This window comes from Asparagus officinalis, chromosome 9 (assembly GCF_001876935.1).
Source record: "Asparagus officinalis chromosome 9, Aspof.V1, whole genome shotgun sequence".
Classification (NCBI taxonomy): domain Eukaryota; kingdom Viridiplantae; phylum Streptophyta; class Magnoliopsida; order Asparagales; family Asparagaceae; genus Asparagus; species Asparagus officinalis.
The window spans coordinates 18897698-18923626 of record NC_033802.1 but is presented as its reverse complement, the minus strand read 5'-3'; positions in this window follow the sequence as shown (position 1 = coordinate 18923626).

Here is a 25929-nt window from a genome sequence, read left to right as displayed (position 1 = left end):
ATCAATGAACTCATGGCCATGTTGACTCAAATCGTCGCAGACAAGGCCAAATCTCAGGAGACAGATTCGCCGCTTAGGCAAGAATCTTCCCGGAGAGGAAAAGCATCTTCATCCCGACCTCACACAAGCAAAGGGAAGGGAAAAGTGGTTGATGATGCGGCTTCTGACCAAGAAGCCCACAGCCTGGAATCTTCCTCTGATGAAGGAAGAGAGACTGAGAACGAGCAGAATCTTCAGTCTGCCAAAATGGAAGAATTGGAAGCCCGCCTCAAAGCTCTTTCGTTGGGCATGAGAGCTTCGTCCACATGGCAGAACATTCGGAAGACCTTTCAAAGAGACTTGATGAACAGGAAGCCATGCTCAAATCTCAGCAGGAGGCCATCAATGAACTCATGGCCATGTTGACTCAAATCGTCGCAGACAAGGCCAAATCTCAGGAGACAGATTCGCCGCTTAGGCAAGAATCTTCCCGGAGAGGAAAAGCGTCTTCATCCCGACCTCACACAAGCAAAGGGAAGGGAAAAGTGGTTGATGATGCGGCTTCTGACCAAGAAGCCCACAGCCTGGAATCTTCCTCTGATGAAGGAAGAGAGACTGAGAACGAGCAGAATCTTCAGTCTGCCAAAATGGAAGAATTGGAAGCCCGCCTTAAAGCCATTGCTAACAGAAGCGAGCTCCAAGATGAGGGAGTTATCAGACCCTATCCTGCCGAATGGGATGCAGCCCCTTATCCTCCAAAGTTCGAGGTCCCGACGCTACAAACTTTTGACGGCACGGGATCACCGAACCAACATATTTATCATTTCAAGTCACAGACTGGAAATGTAATATCAAACGATGCCATACTGGCTCGATTGTTCATTGGCACCCTCAAGGGAATTGCCTTTGAATGGTTCAGGAAACTGCCTGCGGGCTGTATCCAAAAGTGGGCGGATCTAGAGAGACTCTTCCTGTCAAGATTCTTTGAAGAGGATACAGAAGTCTCCATCCATACCCTTCTTGCTACTAAGCAGAAGAAGAGGGAGTCCGTCAAAGCCTATGTCAAAAGGTTCCGATCCATGGCTCTCCGGTGTTCGTCAGGTATGACCCAGTCTACCTTAGTAGAGACCTGTCGACACAATTTGCAAACCAACCTCCTAGCTCGAATAGGAGTTGCAGAATGCCGTTCTTGGAGACAACTAATCTCTCAAGGCGAGCAGGCTCAAAAAATCATTGCCAGGATCAAAGCTGAAGAACAATGTAGGCAGGATCAGCCCGAGCAATCAGACCAAGCCTAATCTTCTCCTGAGCAACTGGATCAGGCTCACTCTTCCCAGTCAGAAGGGAAAGATACTACGGCCACTGAAGTCAATCCTCTTCAGTAGGATGGCGGGTCCAACAACTATCATGTTAACAGTTACCTCTGATAGTCAAACTCATCAGATAATGGCCTACCTGGTGATGTGATTCTATTCCGACTTCATAACACTACACCTCTGACAAAAATCCACTTATCGACTCTCTCCAATAGAGCGATAAGTTCTCAAAATTGCTTCCATAGCAATATCTTTCTTGTCACGTTAACACTACACCTCTGACAAAAATCCACTTATCGACTCTCTCCAATAGAGCGATAAGTTCTCAAAATTGCTTCCATAGCAATATCTTTCTTGTCACGTTAACACTACACCTCTGACAAAAATCCACTTATCGACTCTCTCCAATAGAGCGATAAGTTCTCAAAATTGCTTCCATAGCAATATCTTTCTTGTCACGTTAACACTACACCTCTGACAAAATCAACTTATCGACTCTCTCCAATAGAGCGATAAGTCCTCAAAATTGCTTCCATAGCAATATTTTTCTTGTCACGTTAACACTACACCTCTGACAAAATCCGCTTATCGACTCTCTTCAATGGAGCGATAGGTCCACAAACTCGTCAAGTTAACACCACACCTCTGACGACCAAATCAACTTATCGACTCTCTTCAATAGAGCGATAGGTCCATAAAATACTGTTATGTTAACATAACACCTCTAACAGTCAACCCCCCAATGAACTTGTTAATTCTTTCGGTGTTTCAAGCTACACAGGAAGTAATGACACCAAAAATCCATGCCTTCACGCATGGGGGACTTAATCTCGATCCCTAATTAGAGATAAGTCTGCATCTAACACATGCTGTCGGGTAGCCTATTCCCGCAATAATAGCAAAGCCTACGTATTCAATATCGTAGCAGGTCGTTATTAATAACGCCAAAATCCATGCCTTACACGCATGGGGAATTTTATCCTGAATCCTAAGTAAGGATAAGTCAATGTCTAACACATGTTGCCAGGTAGCCTATTCCCGTAATAATAGCAAAAGCCTACGTATTCAATATCGTAGCACCAAAATCCATACCTTACACGCATGGGGGACTTTATCTCGATCCCTGATTAGAGATAAGCCTACGCCTAATACGCGTTGCCGGTTAGTCTTTTACCGTGAAAAGGACATCAAAATCCATGCCTCACACGCATGGGGGACTTTATCTCGATCCCTAATTAGAGATAAGCCTACGCCTAACACGCGTTGCCGGTTAGTCTTTTCCCGTCAAAATGACAAAGTCTATGTATTCAAAATCATAGCATCAAGTCTAAGAGGATTAATTCTCTTAGCACAACGTTACATGTGGAACGGACTTAGACAATCCACATGCTAGCCCGACTCAAACGGTAGTCGGTAAAGGCTTATCAAATCCGTTGATGGCTGAGGGTTTGCCAAAAATCCTATGCACGTTTGCAGGTCCATCAGCTTAAGGGATGTGAGCCGAGACTTAAAACAAATGAGCCTAAGACAAGTCTCAAAGACTTAGTCAAAAATGCACGGAAACCACTTCCATGTCTTAAGTCAAAACGTTGAGGTCAGACCCACGATGCAAAAACCGAACACCGAGGTAACACACGTGTTCCAAATTCTACCCCCACAGTCCAGAAGCAGGATTATGGCGCATACCTTCACACAGGTCCTACGTGGCAAATCCCTTCAACCAAGCTACATTCGAAGCGAGTGCAGAGAACAACTACCTTAGGACAAGGAATCAACAGCGCCAAGATCAGAGTTGAGATCCAAAGTATTCCGAAAATTCGTCCCAGTCAACCGCGAACTTTCGAAAACTTTGGAGGGGGTTCTGTAGGCTGTCTAAAAATCACAATAGATAGTTGATCCCCCATCAAACACCGATGATGGAAGTTACAATCTGACGACTTCCAGAAGGCTACAATTGGAGGACTTTCACGTAGAAGGCTACAATCTGACGACCTTCACGATAACTGATGAAAAATAGCCTTCACAATCAACATCGGGAGTTACAATCTGACGACTCTTATATTTTCAAGGAGCCAAGACGAAGATTACAAAAGGACGATTTGTGCAAAGCTCTATCAAAAGAGACTACAAATTGACGGTCTCTTCATATTAGAATGCAGATATCTCTCAAACCGTAAGGAATTTGGCGAAATGGAGGAAGCGAACCGAAGCCTTTGGCTCGGTTCAGATGGCCCCGTCTCGTCGAGATAGCCAATTTTCATATATAATTCGTCTAATTCCGACGTACGGTTTGAAAGTTATTACCTGTTCTTCGTAGCAAGTAATGTTCTGAAGTCCGTCTGCAAGACTGGACTTCGTCAGAACATTGGACTTAGCCTGAAGCCCGCCAAGCCCGCCTAAGGTTCGCCTCTGCATTACAGAGTCAAAGCGCACATGCTCAACTCTGCGTTTTCAACATCAAAACGCAGAGTTAATCGCTAAAATAGCATAACTGTGCGTTTTCAGCCTTTAAACAGGCTCAACTCTGCGTTTTCAATCTAGAAACGCAGAGTTAATCTCTAAAACAGCACAACTGTGCATTTTCAGCCTTTAAACAGGCTCAACTCTGCGTTTTCAGTCTAGAAACGCAGAGTTAATCTCTAAAACAGCACAACTGTGCGTTTATCGGATCAACTGTGCGTTTTCCGCTCCAGCTGTGCGTTTTCAGCTCCAGCTGTGCGTTTTCAGCTCCAGCTGTGCGTTTTCAGCTCCAGCTGTGCGTTTTCAGCTCCAGCTGTGCGTAGCACGCAATGAACAGTTTCAGGAACTGTTTTTCCCCCACGATTTGAGGGATTTTCGCCCCACTTAAGAGCGGATTAAGGGGGTAGTTACCACCCTTAATCCCCTATAAATACCAGAAACTCAATTGAGTTGGGGGATCGAATTTTTTCTCATCAACAAAGGGAGATTCGGTCAAAAGGCTGGCATTTTTTAGATCAGGGACTTAACAGCACCAGAGGAGGTCTTTGGCTTGGCAGCAAGGGGGAGATCGACGTTCATCCTCAACAACGATCGACCACAGGAGCATTCCCTTGGCTTATAACCGACTTTCGGTTCAAATCAACTCTTTTTCAAGAGTTCAAACTCGTTCAGAGTTATCAACTCGATCAGAGTTCAGAACTTGCTCTGCAAGTTCTTCTAAAACTCGTCAGAGTTATCAACTTAATCAGAGTCCAAAACTTGCTCTGCAAGTTCTTCTAAAACTCGTTCAGAGTTATCAACTCGTTAAGAGTTATTTTCAAACTTGCCCCGCAAGTTCTCCACAGCGTCAAATCGTGAGGAGAAGACATCGTTCCAGTGAATTAAGATGTTCGGATCGTCAACGGAGAGCAAACTCGACGCGAGCATTCGAGGGAGGCACTCCATCGCCACCGTGAAGAACCAAGTTTTAAACAAAGGGGAGAATCAAATTCATTCTCCTCTCTTTTATAATCGGAATCCAAATTGTAATTGATTTTGAGAGGAATACAAGTCAATTTTTCTTTCATTTCTTTTACTGCAAATTTCCAACAAACTGTGACGAAGCTTATTGGCAGTCTTGTTTGAATCCACAGGAGAAGAGTATTGAACTTTGAGATCTCGGCATACTCGACCTACAAGCAATCAAGCACTTGTTCGGCATTCGAACTCATCTAAACAAACTTCTACCACACGCTGAAGTTTGTCCACAACCTCGTTTGAATCGTCAAAGGGAAGTAAACTTAACACGAGCATCAAGGAAAACATCCTATTACCACAAAGAACCCACGTTAATAAAAGAGAGATCGAACCAATTCTCTCTGCTTTTGTGTAAAAGTGATTTTGATTTATAATAAACAATTTAATTAATATAAATTTTGAGATCTCATTTTACGACAAACAGAAGATGGCGACCATAATGGGAGAGGTCGTTCTTTCAGACGAAGTGGTGGTGGCACAGTTCGACAAGGTTGTTGCAGGGACTACCGTTAAGTCCCTCATCATTGAGTTCGATGAAGCCAAGTATGAAGAGTACCTATCTTCAGCTTCAGCTGGCTACAAAACGTTCCGTAAATGTTGCAAAGTCTTGTGTGTGACTCAACCTTAGCAAGCGAAGGCTAGTATGCCTGAAAGCTCTACCTGAGCAAGTATTTGGGATTTTCATTCCCCCTAAAACATTTGATGCAAGCCGAAAGGTCGTGAATGCGAACCAAGGAGTCATTCGTTGAGTTGTTAAGCAACCACGCAAACTCCTACCTCAGAGGAGACCAAAGTTCGGGTTGGCACAAATCATGTAATCACCATCGATATGAACCCTCCTCTCTCAAAGAGAGCAAAAAAGAGGCGACGACAAGCCCGTGCTCGCTAGGAAGCACGTGCTATGAATTTATTCGACAGGCTGAATTATTATGCAGGCCTAAAAAAACAATGCTAGTTCCAAGAACAAGTGCCAAGTTCCCAGTTATGGTGAGCTACAAAGCAAAGTTCCCAGATCTGGCTAATGGCATAGTTCAGGCAGACCTCACATTTCTTGCGAAAGTCACCATTCAGGTTGACTTCCCTAGTCAAGTGGACTTCATCAATCAGGCGGACTTAAATCAATTGGCAAACCTCACCAGGCTCACCTGATAGCTTAATCCTGCCTGCAACCAAGCTTCGCCAGAAGGGTAAAGTAGTCGAAGTTCACCCGATAAGCGCACTTCGCCAACATGAGCAAGCTCATCACATACAAGCTCACAAAACAGGAGAACCTTGCCAGGTTCATCAACAAGATCAAGTCTTTCAAACAGACAAACTTTGCCAGACAATGAAGTTCTCCAGAACAGAGGAACTTCGCTAGTCAATGAAGTTCGCTCGAATAAACAAACTTCACCAGACAATGAAGTTCGCCAGAGACGAACTTCGCTAGTCAACGAAGTTCGCCCGAACAAATGAACTTTGCTAGATCAAGCAGGTCCGCCAGACTAGGCAACTTCTCCATTTAAGTCAAGTCCGCCAGAATCCAGCACTTGGCGATTTTCCCAAGTGCTCTCTTGGGCTTTCTTCTTCTAATTATTCAAGTGACATGTTTGACACTAGGGGTTGTACGCATCGACCTATAGTGAATCTCAAAGAGGGGTAACCAGATTGACCACACCCCTTATAAACAATCAAAGGGGAAGGAAACTTTGGTAGTAGAAACCACTTCCTCCCCTAAATCTTCTTCGAAGCAAAAAGATAATTATTTTGATAGCCTCTTTAGCAGAAGTACGACTTCAAAGATGAGCAAGTCATCCTACTCCTCAAATCCTTGATCAAGTCGAAGAAGATCAAGCTCCCAGAATCAATGCGACTCGAGGTGACGTCGAGAACGGATGATCCAAACTACTATGCATACAACAGGATGGTTTGTCATCCTACCTCTAAATGCTACATCCTGAAGAATAAGATCCAAGCTCTATTGAATGTAGGTCTCTTTACCCTTCAATCCTGATTATCGCTAGAGTGGGGGTAGTCTCGGTTTCTCCACAAAACCATGTACTACCTCGATTTTTCTCTCTAGCAAAATCATGACAACTCGAAGCTCGTTATCAATCAGCTCCAAAAAATACTATCACATTAATAATTACCTCTGATAGTTAATTTTTCTTTAAATTCTCTTACCAATCCTCTTCAATAGGATGGTGGGATCACAAAATACTATCATGTTAATGATTACCTCTGATAGTCATTTCCTTTTTGAAAATACTTTGTCAAGTAGTGTTTTACCATGCGATGAAACCTAGTTGTCATTCGATCAAGATAGTGATACCATTTGATGATTCACTATCTGATCCCTTCCGAATGATCTATCTTTTTAGAACGGTTGAAGATCCTACTATGTGATGTGCCGCTGTTCCAATCACAATCGTTATACTCCTATGTCACTGAACGACTTGATTTCCTCCAAATTCGCCCACCAATCCACCTTAATAGGATGGTAGGACCACAAAATACTATTACGTTAATAATTACCTCTGATAGTCATTTCCTTTTTAAAAATACTTTGTCAAGTAGTGTTCTACCATGCAATGAAAACCTACTTGTCATTTGATCAAGATAATGATCTACCATGCGATGATTCACTATCTGATCCCTTCCAAATGTTCTATCTCCTTAGAACGGTGGAAGATAGTGGCCTACCATGCGATGTGTCGCTATTCTAATCACAGTCATTATATTCCCATGTCACTGAACGACTTGATTTCCTCCAAATCTGCCCACCAATCCTCTTTAATAGGATGACGGGACCACAAAATGCTATCACGTTAATAATTACCTCTGATAGTTATTTTCTTTTTGAAAATACTTTGTCAAGTAGTGCTCTATCATGCGATGAACAACTACTTGTCATTCGATCAAGGTAATGATCTACCATGCGATGATTCACTATCTGATCCCTTCCGAATGTTCTATCTCCTTAGAACGGTTGAAGTTAGTGGCCTACCATGCGATGTGCTTCTATTCCAATCACAGTCATTATACTCCCATGTCACTAAACAACTTGATTTCCCTCGCAAAGTAGTGTTCTACCATGCGATGAACACCTATTTGTCACTCGATTCTAATAGTGATCTACCATGCGATGATTAGCTATCTGTTCTTTTCTGAATGCTCTATCTCCCTAGAACGGTCATTAATAGTAGCCTACCATATGATGTGCCTCTATTCTAACTACTGTTCAAATCATAGTTGTTAAAGTCCCAAGTCACTGAACGACTTGATTATTTCCACCACATCATTCCTGCAAATGACATTGTTCATTGATAGTGGTCTACCATGTAATGTGTCGTTCAATCACTATTGTTATACTTCCATGTCAATGACAGACTTGATTGCTTTTGCACCGTCATCCCTGCAAATGATATTATTCACTGATAGTGGCCTACCAAGCGATGAGCCCCTATCTTCCCCCTTATTTACAAAAATGTCCTACCAAACGATGAGTCATTATTCATCAATGATATCACAACACCCTAGCATGCCTACCATACGATGAGCCTCACTTTCAAATTGCCAGGTTGAGTTGTTACACTAAATGGCCCAACCAAACCGTTATAATCCTGATCAAACATCCTACACCTCGAACGACTAAGGATAGAGGAGAAATCTTAGTATTGAGCCTAAGAGAAACCCCTCGACAACTTACCATACTAAGGGTAAAAGCATGTCTAGTCCAACTTAAATGGTAGTTGGTAAAGACACATCAAGTCCATTAATAGCTGAGGGTTTGCTAAAAATCCTAAGCAACAATCATTTGATGCGCTCAAAGAGCTCAACTTCGTTAGAATAGCTAAGTTCGCTAGAAAGCTCCTCATTTCGTCTGAACTGTGATCATTTTGCAGGTCTTAAGATCCAAAGTATTTCAGACCACATGCAACCCAATTTGGGTCTGAAAACTTTGAAGAGGGTTTTGTAGGCAATAAAAATTGCCTTAATTCCTACAAAAGAAACTCAAAGGCATACTTAAAGGCTAAGAATTCGCCTAAATTTTACTTGAAAGCTGATGTTCGCCTGTAAAAGAACAAACTTCACCTGAACGCTGTACTTCGCCTGAAGATTAGAGCTCGCCTGAATACTTGACTTCGCAGGCCAAGCTAAGTTCGCCGGATAACGAAGTTCGCCTGCAATACTGTACTTTGCTTAAATATTGAAGTGTGACTGCAACTATTTGGCTTGCTAACTATGCTAAGTTCGCTTGACAACTTAGCTCGCCTGAACTTATCAAGCTTCACCTACGAAGTTCACCTGTATGCTACAACCTCGCCTACAGGAGCGAAGCTTGAGAAGCTCACCTAAATCTCACCAAGCTCGCCTGAATGGTCAAGCTCACTTGAATGTTAGGTTTGCCTAAATTGTTTGACTAAGTCAGCCACTAAAGCATGAATTGTGGAAGTAGTTGTGCCCACTTTCCACATTTTGAGGGGGTGATTACTAGCCATTCTCCTCTATAAAAAGCCACTGATTGCTACAAGAAAAAGGGGGGGGGGGGGCAGAAAAGAGAGGAAAGGTGTAGAGGCAAGGAGATGAACCTAGCATCTTGTGCACTTGGCTCTCAAATATCCTAGCTCGTGTATTCAAACTCCGATAAAGCTTCTACAACGCGATAAAGTTTATTGCCAATCTTGTTCGAATCCTCAGGAGAAGAGGACCGAACTTTGAGATCTCGACATACTTAGTCTACAAGCAATCAAGCACTTTTTTGGCCTTCAAACTCATCCAACCAAACTTCTACCATGCGCTAAAGTTTGTTCGTAACCTCATTCAAATTGTCAAAGGGAAGCAAACTCGACACGAGCATCGAGAGAAGCATCTTATCGCCCTAAAGAACCCACGTTAAGCAAAGAGAGATCGAATTAATTCTCTCCGCTTCTATGTAAAAGTGATTTTGATTTGTAATAAATAATTCAATTAATACAAACTTTGAGATCTCATTTTATGACAAACAACGGTGCTTCTTGACCCTTGACCAAAAAATAGAGAAATGATAGTTACCTCGAACCCTCGCCAACCGACTGCTCTCGCATTAAAACTGCTCTGACAAAATCATCATTACTCTAGTCCTCATAGTCTTTATGACTCATTGAACCTAGTTAACTCCAAGCACATGGTGTCATTCCCTCACTAAATGATCAGATGACTCACTTTCTTCTATGGCCAACACTTGGAAGGTATCTGCCAACTCAGTAGCCTGACTGGACTCAATCGAAGTTAACTTCATACCCCTCTGATCTACTATAAAAGGGAAGTACGCCGCATGGGGTAGATTCTTCTATTTTTTTGGCAACTTTGAATAACTACCTATATAATTTGTCCTTTATTTTTCCACTCAATATCAAAATACTGACTTGATCATCGGTGGAACAACCACAGAATACAACTCCATCCTCTTACAAGTTTTTTATGTGCAGGGAAGAACAACGGGCTCTAGAACCATTCATCTGAAGGAGCTTGAGGACCATAAACACTCCTATAACTCTAATATATACTCCCTATTTGATAACTAGCATTAATAATTTAGCACCCATCATGTGGCCTTCTTTCTTCTTCGAGCAAGATGTTTGGTTTTGAGCGCCCTGGTTGGTCCATTCACCTTGTCCCTAAAGAACAGCCCACGGGCTATGTCACTCAAGCCCAACTAGAGGAATCCACTCAGTGGATCTCCACATCTTTCAAGTAATAATTCACGGTGTTCACTAATGAGCCCTTCAACCGAATTCCTCCTCGACAACCTTCTTCATCAACTGCTCCTTCTCCTTCAGTAGGCCATCGCTCAGCCACTCCTCCATTACCAACAGTTTAGTTAGTAGTTCCTCCTTTGCCAACACACGCTGCATAGGTGGGACATCACAGAGAGTATGTCTAGTACTTGTCTCCCCTACCACGCCAGCATGATTACTTCACGGATCATCACCGACACTATATGCAATTTGTGGAAGCAATAGGAGAGAGGCCTAGTTGGTCGTGATAACTGAGAACATGCTACTAGAGGAACATCACGAGGCCCTAGGTATCATCATACCACTCTAGGCCCGTCAATCACCAATTTGGCATCTGGTTATGATCGGTCTTTCTGGCCAATCACCAAGGCCATTGGGGGACCCCCCCCAACCGACAAAATCATGAATGCCACTTGTGAGATGCCTCATGTAGAAGTACAAGGGTGAAGGAGATCCGGATAGAATTACTATGACATGATGACCATGCTTCAAGCATCGGAGCCAATCATTTGTGGGTGTTTTCCTATTACCTTGACGGGAAGAGCAAAGCTATGGTGAAACTCACTGGAAAAAAAGTCAATCAATAGCTTTGAGTAGCTTAGCCAGAAGTTCGTTCATCACTTCTTAGCCGACAACAAATTGAAGTTATCTCTCCATGTGTTAATACAAATGAGGCAGGAGCCTGGAGAGAGTCTGAGAGACTACATCAAGAGGTTATATAGAAAGAGGCTAGAAGTTGATGACTCTAGAATTGTAGTCGCTATGTCCGCTATCATAGCTGGCTTAGAGGGCAATGAGCTAGCTGACTCGCTTGCCATATTACGAGTCACCAACTACGAGCAGCTAATAGCTAAGGCACATGGATACATAGACATGAAAGATGTCCAAGCTTATAGAAGGCGGCCATAGAGGCGGAGAAGCAGGCATAGTAGTTTATCAGTAATAAATAGATACGAAAAAGAAAAATAAAAAAAAAAAATAAAAAAAAAAAGTGACAGCCACGGCGGCCAGACTGCACAGCACTAGGCGAACCGCCTACCAAAGAAGAGGGGTAGCAAGGGGTCCCTCCATAGCTAATTCTAGGAAAAACCGGGCCGATAGGAGGGATCGAGGGAAGGAGACCACACTGAAGCTTGTAATCATGGCCCTTTACATGGTCCAAAAGGAGGGACATCCTAATTCCGCCCTCGTCCTTTGAAGATGGATCCTCGATCCCGAGACACTCGACAATATTATCGATATCATCGAGATCACGATCATCTTACTAATAACTGCCAAGTCCTCCAGAGAGACATTAAGGACATGATAAAGAAAGGATACCAAAAGAGGCTTGTCTCCCAGTAGGGTGGGAGAGGACCTGGTCCAGGTTGCCTTGTCCCCAGTAGTCACCCAACATCTGACCTCCTGAGACTAGTAGCAATAGGGGTTCTTTAACACCATCAATGGTAGCCTCACAGAAAGAGGAATATCCAACAATGCTCAGGAGTATGCCAAGCGAGTGTTGCAAGTCAACTTGTGTGACAAGAAGCCGAGGATGGAAGAGACCATCTCCTTCAGCGACTTGGACCTGAAAGGTGTTGAGAGGCCTCACGATGACCTTATCGTCATCTCGACTGGGATCAACAGCTCTCAAGTTAAGAGGATTATGGTTGATATAGGAAGTTCAACTGATATCCTATTCATTGATGCCATCAAGTAGATGGACATTAACAAGTCCAAGCTGCAGCCTTGTCGGTGTCTACTCATCAGAATTACAGGGCATTCACCCCTACCCGAAGAGATGATCACACTTCCCCTAATGGTCGGTGAATGCCCTTATCTATCCACTATTCTGACCCGGTTCTTAGTGATGAAGCTCAAGTCGGCCTATAATGTTATTTTGGGAAGAACCGCCATCAATAACTTGCGGGTTGTTCCATCCACTTATCATTACATGGTGAAGTTTCTGACCCTTGAAGGAGTCGAATTGCTAGAAGCAGTCAATGGGAGACCTGATACTGCTATTTACTCTAGATGAAAAGAAAAGGGAAAATGGAGACATTCCCCATCAAGAAGACCGACCTCCAAATGAAGAAAGTGTTGGAAAGAGAAAGAACGACCCCATCAAAGAGCTTCATGAGATACCTATCAACCAGGATGGAGTGAAGACGGTCAAGATCAGATCGAGCCTGGTCAAGCCACAATGAGGGGCTATGATCGTGTTCCTTCTTGAGAACACATATTTCTTTGCTTAAGGCTGGAAGATATAACAGGGATTCCCCACGAAGTAGCGAGCCATGAGCTCTCAGTTGACCGACACACTAAGTCGATCTGACACAAGAAGAGACACCTTGGCCCTAAGTGACAGAAGGCGGCTACCGTGGAAGTTGATCAACTCTTTAAGGCTGGCTTCATCAGATAAGTGCAATATCTAGAGTGGCTATCCATTATAGTGCTTGTGAAGAAGTCCCTTAGAAGATGGAGGATGTGTGTGGTTTTCACGGATCTCAACAAAGCATGCCCCAAGGATAGCTATCCCCACCATAGGATCAACCAGCTTGTAAACAAGAGCACGGGCCATGAACTACTCAGCTTCATGGATGTTATCTCTGGTTACAACCAGATCCTTATGGTGGAGTATGACTAAGAGAAAACCTTATTCATTACCGACCAGGGGACTTATTGCTATAAAGTGATGATTTTTGGTCTCAAGAATGTAGGAGCCACATATTAGAGGCTGGTGAACAAGATTTTTAAACCCTAGATCGACCGCAACATGGAAGCCTATGTGGACGATATCCTTGTAAAGTCAAAACTGGCGTCATCCCACATGTCAGATCTTGAAGATACCTTTTCGGTCCTCTAGCACTACCGCATGAAGCTTAATCCAACAAAATACAGGTGCACTCAAGCAAATTTCTTGGGTTTATGATCACCCAAAGAGGCATTAAGCTCAACCCCGCAAAGATAGCCACTACAGAGTATCTACCCGAGCCTCGCACACTGAAGGACGTCTAGAGGCTAAATAGAAAGATAGCAGCATTAGGTTGCTTCCACTCGGAGTCAGCTGAGCGAAGCCTCCCCTTTTTTAAAATCCTCAGAGGATGCAAGGAGCTGAAGGAAGGCAAGAGTTAGACACACGAATGAAGTAAAGCCTTCAAAGACCTTAAGAGGTACCTAAGTACCAAGCCTCTATTGAGCCAACCTAGAGAAGGGGATATTTTGTATCTCTACCTGGCCATATCCTCCAAAGCCATTAGCTCTATCTTAGTTTGAGAGGAAGAGAATATCCAAAAGCTGGTGTATTAGGTCAGTCGTATCTAGAAGGGGATCGAACTTAACTACCTTTTATTGGGAAAGTCTCCTTCATTCTCATCACTTCAGAAAGAAGGCTTCACCTTTATTTTCAACGACACATCATAGTTGTGTGGATGAGCCTACTTTTGAGGAAGGCACTAGGTAGCCCTACCACTTTAGGAATAATAGTCACCTGGTCAGTCGAGCTTAGTAAATAAGATGTACAATTTGAGCCAAGGATAACCATAAATCCTAAGTCTTGGCTAACTTCCTGATTAAGTCGACCTCAACAGATGAGGAGCCACTTCAAGCTCAACCACCTACCCAGCTGAAGCCTTCAACATCCCAATCAGTCAAGGCACATGTAGTCTGGACACGTCGCATCCTTAACCATAACACACTATAATTCTCCTCTTAGTAGTTGTTAAAGGTGGACGGGTCCTCTGGTAAAGCAGGCAGTGGAGCAAGAGTGGTCCTGCACAGCCCTGACGGGTCAATGCACAAGCACTCTATCGCTTTTGATTTCTCTGCCTCGAATAAACAAGTTGAATATGAAGCAACATTAGCAAGTCTTCGAGCTACCTTGATAGTGAAAGCCGAGCACCTCTGCATTTTGGCTGACTCCTAACTTGTGGTTCTTCAAATGAATGAAGAGTATGCGGCCAAAGACTCGAGGATGATCCTATATCTGAAGGTGGTCAAAGAACTATTGAGCAACTTTACTAACTTTAGGATCATCCAAGTCTCCCGCACCTTCAATGCTTAGGCAGACACCCTATTTAAGCTCATATCGACTAGCTCAGAAGGTAATTCAGGGCCTGTACACGAACATCCTCAAACGCCCAAGCATCATGGAGACATCAAACCTAGTCCTGCAGACTAAGACATCTATGGAACCTTATTGGATGGATCCAATCACCATTAATTGATAGGGGGGCCTCACCATAGAATGCCACTAAATCCAGGAGTTTACAATGGGATGCTTGATGATATCTCATGCTCAATAATCAACTTTATTGAATGTCATACTCCAGCAGTAGTATAGGGCCCTATCTCCGGTGTCTTCCGCTAGTAGAGGCCAACTATGTACTCAGAGAGATCCATGAAGGGACTTACGATAACCATCCTGAGGCCAGAACTCTCATACAAAAAGTCATTCGCCAAGGGTGTTAGTGGCCAGCTATCTTGGCTTAGTTCAGGAGACTCGTCCCTTTGTGCAAGAAATGCTAATTCTTTTCAAGCATCCCACGAGCTACAACCACTGAGGTCACATCCATTTTAAGTCTGATTCCATTCGCACAATGGGGATTAAATTTGTTAGGGCCTCTCCCAAGAGCCTCTAGGCAGCAAATTTTTTTGGTTGTGGCTATCAACTACTTCACTAAATGGATCGAGGCCGAGCCCTTGGCAAAAATTGGTGAGAGAAATATCACTAATTTCATGTAGAGATCCATTGTCTGCCGTCTTGGTGTTGCCCTCTCTATCATCACTAACCACGACACTCCATTCAATATTGGAGGCATTTAAATCTTTTGTGAGGAATGGAACATCCAACTCCGATTCACCTTGGTTGCACATCCAAAATGCATTGGACTAGCAAAGGCCACCAACAAATGCAACCTTCAAGCTTTGAAGAAGAAGGTGGACACTGTTAGACCCTAGAGGGGGGGTGATTAGGGTCTTATGCTAATCTAATCCAATTTTATGCCAATTAAAACTAATTCAAATAAACTATTCTTGCAAGATAGATATACAATATGTTATAAGCAAGAATATGCAATATGAACAAAGGGAAATATCCTAGTAATAAGATATACTATAAGATATATGCGAGGATATACAAAAAACACAAGGGTGAACAATCTAAACTAGATAGTGGGCAATATAAGTAACAAGCAATATATAAATGTGGTATAAGATATGAACATAAAAATAAGTGCGACAATGTAATCACAAACAAACGATATGTTCACGGAGTTCGGTCCCCACGACCTATGTGTAGGCATCAAAAAATGCTAATAAATATCCAAACATAGGGAAAACCACTCAAAACTGACAGATATGAACTGTCTCGCCAGCGAGACAGACTTTGCTGTCTCGCAGCGAGACAGTCTTTGCTGTCTCGCAGCGAGACAGTATTTGCTGTCTCGCCAGCGAGACAGACTTTGCTGTCTCGCCAGCGAGACAGTGTTTACTGTCTCGCCAGCGAGAAAGGAGACAGTGTTTGCTGTCTCGCAAGCGAGACAGTGTTTGCTGTCTCGCAAGCGAGACAGTGTTGAAACGATCAAAACCACCTTAAATAACTCCCACCCACGTGTCCATTAACTGCCAGGGGACGTGGAGAACATCGTGGGCGAAAATCACGTGGTAACTGCCAAAATAACGGAGTTTGAAACGTGGGAAGGCAGTTAAAACAAAAACTGCCTGCGGTTACTGTTTCCGAGATAGTATTTACTGTCTCGCGGGCCGAGACAGCAAACACTGTCTCGCCCAGCGAGACAGTAAACACTGTCTCGCCAGTCTAATTTCGTCGTTTGTTGAGTTTTTTTAGTTATGAACTCCAGAGGCTATAAATACCCCCCTAGGGTCATTTCTGACGGGGATCAAGCATATTTTCGAGCAATCCAGAGCAGAGAGAGCAGATTTGAGTTTTCGTGCAACTCCTTGAAATTAAGCTTTGACTTGATTTTAAGAAGAACGACTATCTTACTTCGATAAGATATCGTTTCAATTTCTCACTTCGATAAATGAAGTCAGAATCAGTAAATCCCCTCTTCACGATCTGTGATTCGGCGGTCCACGAACCAAAGCGTTCCCGGCACAGGCAAAGTCCCACAAAAACAGGATTCGATAAACGACTTCTGTGTTATTTTCTCAAAAGTTATAATTTTCTCTTTGTTGTGTAAAAGAGGTCTTATAAAAAGACTATTTCTTTGAATTTATTGTAATCGAACAAAGATATAATGAATTCCTCAACAAAACCAACTTTTACTGAAAACAAACTGGCGACCACAGTGGGAGCCAGCGGCCTCGCTGCCGAGGCCGCGGTGTCGCAACCGATCAAGATCGTTGTCAATGAAGAGATCGAATACGAGTTCGATCAGGCGAAGTTTGAGGAGTATTTGTCGTCCTCATCCGTGAAATCTTCCTCGTCTCACAAATATAGGAAGATTTCGTCTTCTAAGAAAACTTTCAAGTCTGCAATTCTAACGGAGACCGATTCTAACGGAGACCGCAGGCGAAGATTCTTGCCCGACTGCTGTTAAGGAATCTCCTTGCAACATCCCTGCTCAAAACGACTCTACACCCGTTACGGAGTCGTTGATCAATAGTTCACCGGTGCTGACGAAGAGAGCTCGTCAGAGACAGCGCCAGCGCCGTGCTCGTCAATTGGCTAAGGCCATGCAACAAACCGACGGGGTCTATTACTATGCGGACCTAGAGTCGAGGAGGCAGAAAATGATTCAGTTGCCTCAACGGCAAGATAATCATATTTCTGCACAGCTTACGACGGAGGAGTGGCCTCTCGTCAAAAGGGCCCGTTCAACCCTTAAGGAACGGATACAAAGGCGTAAGGCGAAGGCCGCCCGTGCTCGCGCTCTTCGTCAACAAGCACAAGAAACCAAGAAGGAGACGGTGTCTGAAAAGCCACCGAAGAACCATAGGGTTTGGATGCCGAAGACGCCGCAAGCATCTGTTCCGGGCCCGTCTACTACATCAACGGTGAAACCCTGGGTTAGCCCAGATTTGTCCAAGTTTAAAATAACAATGGCGGATCACCTCGGTCCTTCGGTTGACGATCGAGGCAAAGCCCCGGCCAAAGAACAACCAAGTCCAGCAAATAAATCTGTGGTGGTTTCGTATACAGGGGGTCGTAAACACCCACCTGTCAGAACTGCACAAGTCCAGAACGAGAGAATACCAGTTCACTCTCGTTTAGGACTTATGAAAACCCCACTCCCGCAAAGGAGTGGATTTAAAAATTCAACTTTGGATCGCCCAGAGGCGACGACCAGTCGTCCTGTGCACGTTAACAAAATTCAGAAACAAAAGATAGGTTGCTCAAGTCATAATAACGACGAGCTGTACTATCAGAAAAACAATTTAAGAAAAAGGATTGTCCGAGAGAACGAGTCTCATTGCGCTTGCGAGAGATTCATTAAAGCAGTGCTGACAGAATGCGGATGCTCTAAAAATAATTCAACAAGAGTCTCCGTATTTCAAAGATTGTCCAATGAAGCGTCAAGACCCAAAATGAGACGTTTCAACAAGAAAAAACCTGTAATCCGACAAGATGATTTCCCTGAGGTCACTATCAACATGACCAACAAAGAAAAGCAACGGTCAGTCAACCACGACCCTGATTTCTCTCTGGGAGGGAGAGTTGAGCGGGGCCTTTCTCAAAGGATGTTGCGGCTACAAAGAAGAGCCAACCTACGTCGGGATTACAAGAGAATGCACGAGGGTTTATCTTCAGACTAAGAATTATCAGATACTTGTTCTGCTGTCGCTTCTGAGCGGAATCCAGTCGGCGTAATGAAGAGGGTGAGACTATCTTTGACGATCCTCCTCCAGATAAAGACAACTCCGGAAGCGGTCCGACCAAGTCATCCACTCAACCTCCACAAATCTACTTGAAGAAAAGCGAGGAAGAGGACAAGAAGATGCATGATCTCGAGAGCAAAGTCAACGCTCTGATGACGGCTCAAGAAGTGAAGAAAACGGGCATTCCATATCCGTACCTGAGGGAGTGGGACCTGATTCCTTATCCCCAAAAATTTAATTTGATTAACTTTACTCCTTTTGATGGCAGGGGTTCACCAACTCAGCACTTGATCTATTTCAAGTCGCATCTCGGCGCAATATCCGGGAACAAAGCCCTGATGGTCCGGTCATTCGTAGGAACCCTTCGCGGGCCTGCCTTCGATTGGTACCGACGCCTTAAGCCTGGGAGTATCACTAGCTGGGCAGACATGGAAGAGTTATTCCTCACCAATTTCTTCGACGACGACACAAAGGTCTCAATTGGCACGTTGTTGGATGAGAAGCAGAAGGATGGGGAATCGGTTGATGTCTTTGTCAAACGATTCCGGGACAAAGCGGTGAACTGCAGAGATCCACTCACTGAGGAATTTATTCTGCAAACATGTCATAATAACCTGTCCTTGGATGTATTAGAAGTGGTGGGGGTTGTTCCCTCTAAAACTTGGAAAGAGATGAAAGTAAGAGGTGAACAAGCTGAACGCTTCAGGAAGAGGGTCCACGGCAGCTGTAGATGCACATCAAACGTCGCAACAGCCGCCGCAACAACAACCGTAGCAGTCATCCTTCCAGTTGGCACCAAATCAGAATCAACAGCCTCCGAGACAACCCAAGACTTTGGAGCCCAAATTCCCGAAGGAATACTCTTTCAAAGATGATGAAGTTCCAGTCATCTTCAAATACTTGTTAGAGAATAACAAGATCAAGCTTCCACCGGTCACAAACCAAGAAGAAGCAACGAAGACCAATAACCCGAAGTATTGTGCCTATCACAGGAGGGTCCACCATCCCACTAAGACGTGTTATGTTTTAAAAGACAAAATACAAACCTTAATTGATGTTGGTATTGTGACGCCGAAGCCAAAGGAGAAGAAAGTAGGCGCAAACGCGGTCTCAATTAGCTTCGGATCGGTTCCTTTGTCCTGGTTTCAAGCAGAGCCAATATCAAAGGTCAAAGTGCAAACCATCAACGATGACCCTCATGGACAGCGCCAGAAGGGACTTGTATCTCACACAACCCCCAACGACGAAATCCTTTGGGTTCATCCGGATTTGCTCGAAGATGAACAGTGGACAACATCCACATCAAAGAAGAAATCAAAGGGCAAGGGAAAAGAGAAATCCTGTTATGGAGCCTCGGCGATTCCCGAGAAGAACGATGAAGAGATAGCAGCTTTATCACTTTCTGATGGAGAACAAAGTTTTCGCTACACGAAGTGGAAATGAATACCATTACAAATATCCGGAAACTTCTAACCCAAACGCTACAACTTTGAAAGAGTTGGGGATAGTTACAACTCCTCCAGTAGCTGCTGAAAAGCCGCAACAACCGGCTAAGCAAAAAGAGAAAGAACCCCAACATAAAGAGGTTCAAATTCCGAAGCAGTCTTGTTTCAGCCGACCGATTGGACGAGATAAACCGGAAAGTTCGAACGCACCATATCGTTTCGACGTTATGGCTCAACTAGCCAATATCCCAGCAAGGATTATTCTATACGAGTTGTTGCGTCTCTTAAAAGAAACCAGAGAAGCTTTACAAGAAGCTTTGGCTGATTCTGAGGTATTCCTCACTCAGGTCAAGCCAACTCTTGAAGAGCCAGAGTCATCAGTGCAGCATTGCAATCTGGCAGCCACGAAATTCCCTTGCATCGCTTTCACAAAAGAAGATATGCAAGTCAAGAATTCAAAGCATGATAGATCGTTATATTTTACTGGATATATCGGTTCGAGCGTAGTCAACCGGATTCAAGTCGATCCGGATTCCGCTGTTAGCATCATGCCACTTCGGTTGATGTACCACCTCGGAATCCCCACCAGCAAATTAGCCTCCACAGGAACGGTGATCTATGGGTTCAATACCAGCGGGTCAAGACCGTTGGGAAAAATCCGGGAGAAGTGTCAACTCGGAGAGTTGAAGTCTGAAGTCACTTGCTATGTAATCGATGCAGAGACTTCTTATAACTTACTGTTGGGTCGTCCATGGATCCACAGTAATCTTATAGTTCCCTCCACCCTCCATCAGTGTTTGAAGTATGTCGACACTAATGAGGAGGTCAAGACGGTGGTCGCGGATAAGCAACCATTCAAGGGGTTAGAAAATTACTTTACCGACTCCCTTCTTTATGGTGCTGAGTCCGATACTGAACCATCGGCCCATGGCACGAACAGCAGAGAAGAAGCTGATACCGAAGCCGGGCTCGATTATAGTGAAGGTCTTGTACTAAATAAAATTGAACCTCTTGTAATCGATCTTGACGGTGATGAATCGTCGGACGAAAGTTGTAACTGGCAACTTGCCGATGAAATGGTGATTTAGAGTACTCGCGTTGTCTTGATGATGTAATGCAGGAATTGTATGACGATCCTAGTCTACACATGCCGCTTCGCTCGTCTTGTACGACGATAAAATATCTTCAAAATCCAGTCGGAACAACTGTGATTCTACCCGCAAAGACAGGGGGTGAAAAAGAAATAATCTTTGGAAAGGAGAATCCATCCCCAACTCTTGATCTTTTCTTGGACACCAATTCGGATGAAGAAAAACCTGGGCGACATTTCTCTCGGTATAGTTCACAAGCGAATGGTTATATGACAAAACAAGGTTATGACCTCTCGCTCGGTGAAGGTCTTTATTTTGGTCAAGGTGTTAGGGTTCCACCCCGTCCTGCCTATGTACCAAAAGGAAAACCAGATAATTATTACAGTTGTAATAGGGGTCTGGGTTATGCTTCATCATCCGATGACGATTATGGCCAACAGATCATTAACCAATTAATAGATAGGAGTGGACATTCATCCGACACTTCAAATTGGGTTTCGGACGTTAGCATTGGTGAAAGATTCAAAGCCCTAATGTCGAACATGGTGACAGTTGATCCTTCCACAACCAAAGAGGACGATCAATTGCCTATTTGGTAAGATCCATGGATGCATTACATGAATATCCAATATGGCGATAGATTTGAGCAAAGAGAACCTCCTACTGAGGATAAAGTAGTCCAGGTTAATATGGGTGACGAAACTAATCCGAAACCTATATTTATTAGTGGTGATCTTCCACCGGATGAAAAAGAGGAATTAATAGCCCTCGTTAAAGAGTATATCGACATTTTCGCTTGGAACTACGAAGATATGCCGAGACTCGACCCAGATGTAGCAGTGCATAGCCTTAACATTAAACCGGATGCCAAACCTATCAAACAACAATAAAGACGGTTTCGTCCGCAGATTATGGAGGCGATAGAAGCTGAAGTTAAGAAACTGATTGATTCGGGTTTTGTCAGAGAAGAACAACATCCTGAATGGTTGGCCAATATTATTCCAGTCCTTAAAAAGAATGGAAAAATCAGGATCTGTATTGACTTCAGAGATCTGAATACGGCCTGCCCCAAAGACGACTTTCCTCTACCGATTACGGACGTCATCATTGACAACACATGCGGGTTTAAAAGAATGTCATTCATGGACGGATTTTCTGGGTATAATCAAATCAAGATGCACCCGGATGATGAAAAGCATACGGCATTCAGAACACCCCTGGGTGTGTTTTGTTACACTGTTATGCCATTTGGTTTGAAGAATGCCGGTGCTACATACCAACGAGCAATGACGAAGATCTTTCAAGAGCACCTATGGAAGACCGTCGAATGCTACGTTGATGACCTGGTTGTTAAGAGTCGTGATAAAAATGACCACATTAATGATCTGAAGACAATGTTCGAGCTTATGAGAACTCATCAGCTGAAAATGAACCCGACTAAATCCTTTCTTGGAATGTCGAGCGGTAAATTTCTTCGATTTGTCGTCAGCACAAAAGGTATTCATATCGATCCCGATAAGGTGAAGGCAATACACGAGCTACAACCCCCGAGAAATCTTAAAGAACTCAGAGGGTTGCAAGGTCGATTGGCATACATCCGTCGGTTTATATCAAATCTGTCTGGAAAATGTCAACCGTTCTCTAAACTCGCGAAGAAAGGCTTGTCGTTCGTTTGGGATGAAGCATGCCAAAAGACATTCAAAGATATTAAGAAATATCTGGCGAATCCACCTATTCTCGTTGCACTGAAATCGGGCAGACCGTTTTTGATATATGTCAAAGCGACGAGCCATTCGTTAAGTGCATTACTTGCACAAGACGACGATAACGGTCATGAGCAAGCTGTGTATTATCTGAGTCGTACATTGGTAGGAGCTGAATCTCGTTATCCAATGATTGAGAAGGAATGCCTCGCTTTGGTATTCGCGATTTAGAAAATGCGACATTATTTAGTTGGACAGACAACTACGTCATTTCCAACATAAATCCCATCCGAGTGTTCATGGCCCAACCGGCTTCCATGAATTGGCGTCTAGCCAGATGGGCTTTGCTCTTGTCGCAATATGATTTATACTTCAAGCAACAAAAATCAGTCAAGGGACGAGCTATTTGCGACCTCTTGGCAAAAAATCCTACAAAAGATGTAGTTGAGTTGTACGACGACCTGCCGGACGAAACTCACGAAGTTAATATCACCTCACATCAACAAGTGTGGCAATTGTACTTCGATGGGGCTTCCCGAGCAACCAACGTGGCAAGTTCTTCCGGATGTTCTAAAATCTCCTCAGGAGTGGGGGTCGTTTTAGTTTCCCCGGGAAAGCATGTCTTACCTAGAGCATACTCGTTAACCGAACCATGCTCTAATAACGTAGCCGAGTACAATGCATTGATAATTAGACTCAATTTTGCCAAAGAGCTGGGGGTAGAATACCTTGAAGCTTTTGGAGATTCTCAACTGGTAGTTAATCAAATTCGAGGAGAGTATGAAGTCAGAAATCGAGACCTGATTCCATACCACCAGGTGGCCATCGAGATAGCAAGCTCGTTTGAAGAATTTTTCATCGAATACGTTCCGCGTCTCAAAAATGCATACGCAGACGCACTGGCAGCATTGTCGGTATCCTTGGCTCAACCTCCTGAAATAGAGCAATTGATTATAGTGAGGACTCACCAGCTTATTGTTCCAATCTACGATTCGAATGCTAAAGAGGCATACTCAGCAGGAGTTGAACCCGAAGTTCGAGATTGGCGTTTTCCCATTATCGACTACGTCTTACATGGTATATTACCTGAAGATGTAAGAGAAAGGGAATCGATTCGGCGAAGAGCGCCGAGATTTTACTACAATGCCACAACATAAACGTTGTATCGACGATCTTATGATGGTCTTTTACTCCGTTGTCTATCCGGCAAAGAAGCGGAACAAGCACTCAAAGAGGCGCATGATGGGATATGCGGTGCACATCAGCCCGGTCCTAAACTCTGTGATCGACTTAGGAGAATCGGGTATTACTGGCCAACTATGGTAAAAGACGTAGTCGAATACGCCCGACGATGTGAGGTATGTCAATTACATGCAAATTATATGCATATACCCCCTGAGTATCTGCATCCTTCGGCGACATCGTGGCCGTTCGAGACATGGGGAATGGACATTGTAGGTCCTATTTTTCCGTCTTCGGTTAAAGGAGACCGTTTTATTCTAGCAATCACCGATTACTTCTCGAAATGGGCAGAAGCAGTTCCACTCCGAGAGGTGAAGACGAGTGATGTGATCAAATTTATCAAACACCATATCATATATCGATACGGTGTTCCGAGGTGAATAGTGCATGATAATGGACCTCAGTTCGTGAGCAACGCATTTATCAACGTTTCATCGACTGCTTATAATTCTACAGCTAACGGATTGGCCGGAGCTTTTAACAAGACTATCATCAAAATTCTGGCAAAATTGGTGAAAACCAATAAACGAGATTGGGATGACAAACTCGGCGAAGCTCTCTGGGCTTATCGTACCACCGTCCGTACGCCAACCAAAACCACCCCGTATGCCTTAACATATGGGTGTGAAGCTGTCCTTCCATTGGAGATACATATTCCTTCCCTCCGTATCGCTCTTACAACGGGAATGACAACGGAAGAACATCATTAGAAACGTCTCGAGGAATTAGAGATGTTAGATGAGAAACGCTTGGAAGCTCAACAACAGATCGAGTTTTATCAAGCTAGAATTTCTCGGGCTTTCGATAAAAAGGTCCGACGACGAAGCTTTAAAAAAGGAGATCTAGTCCTCGCTGTTCGAAGACCTATGATTCTCAACTCCAAGAAGAAAGGAAAATTCGAACCAAAATGGGAAGGACCGTTTGTGATAGAAACAGTCTATTCAAACGGTGCTTATCGCCTGATTACTCAGGATGGCAACAAATTAATGATGCCAATAAATGGGAAGTTCCTGAAAAAGTATTATCCATAATACGTTCAGAATAACCTATGTAAAACGGAAAGTTCCTAGAGAATCCTGTATAGGATATTTCAGGATAACCCGATATCAGTTGATTATTCTAAATGAAGACTGATCATGTGAATAATCTATTCTTAATTGTTATAAAAATAATTAAGATCCTCATATTATTTTTGTTGAGATGAGATTTAATGACAGTTAATCTTCCCTCAGCAAAACCATATAATGTAATCATAGAAGATGAGATTTGATGATTTGTAATCTCACGCTATGAAACCCCCATCGGTCGGATTGATCAATGATCATCAGTCTGTATCAGTCGACAGATTATTTCGTGTCAAATTCTTATGTTTGAAATCAAAATTTCCCACCGAGTAGTTTGTGCAAATCAACGAACTCATTGTTATTTACACCCTACTCCAATTCCTCAATTGGTCAAAACCTTTAAATAGTTAAGACCACAACCAAAATCCCCTCTCGATTCCTTCAATGAACGAGAGGCCCACAAATGGAACGATCAAACCTTCCTATGGTTAGAATCGTCTCAAAACTCCCACTTGGTCAAACCTTACTACAGTTAGGATCACAGCCAAAATCTCCTTTCGATTTATTTTTACGAACGAAATATCCACTTTTGAATTGAGTAATCAAACATTATGACAGTTAGGGTTATTCAAACCAACCCAGACTCTCTAAGTGGAGATTCCACTTTGAGTTTCCTTTTCATCAGGAGATAGAATATAAAATTCTTCCTCTCCGATTCTGGGTTTATCTCTACCAACAAACAAGAGACCAGGAGATAGAATATAAAATTCTTCCTCTCCAATTTCGGGTTTATCTCTACCAACAAACAAGAGACCAGAAGATAGAATATAAAATTATTCCCCTCCGATTTCGGGTTCGTTGTCCTATATAGGAAACGCAACCTACTCACACTTTAAAATCCATGTTGTTCATACATGGGGGATGTTATCTCTATCCCTTATTAGAGATAAGCCTACATCTAACACATGTAGCCTACATATTCAATATTATAGTCTAAAGTCTAAAAGAGTTTAATTCTTTTAGCCCAACGTC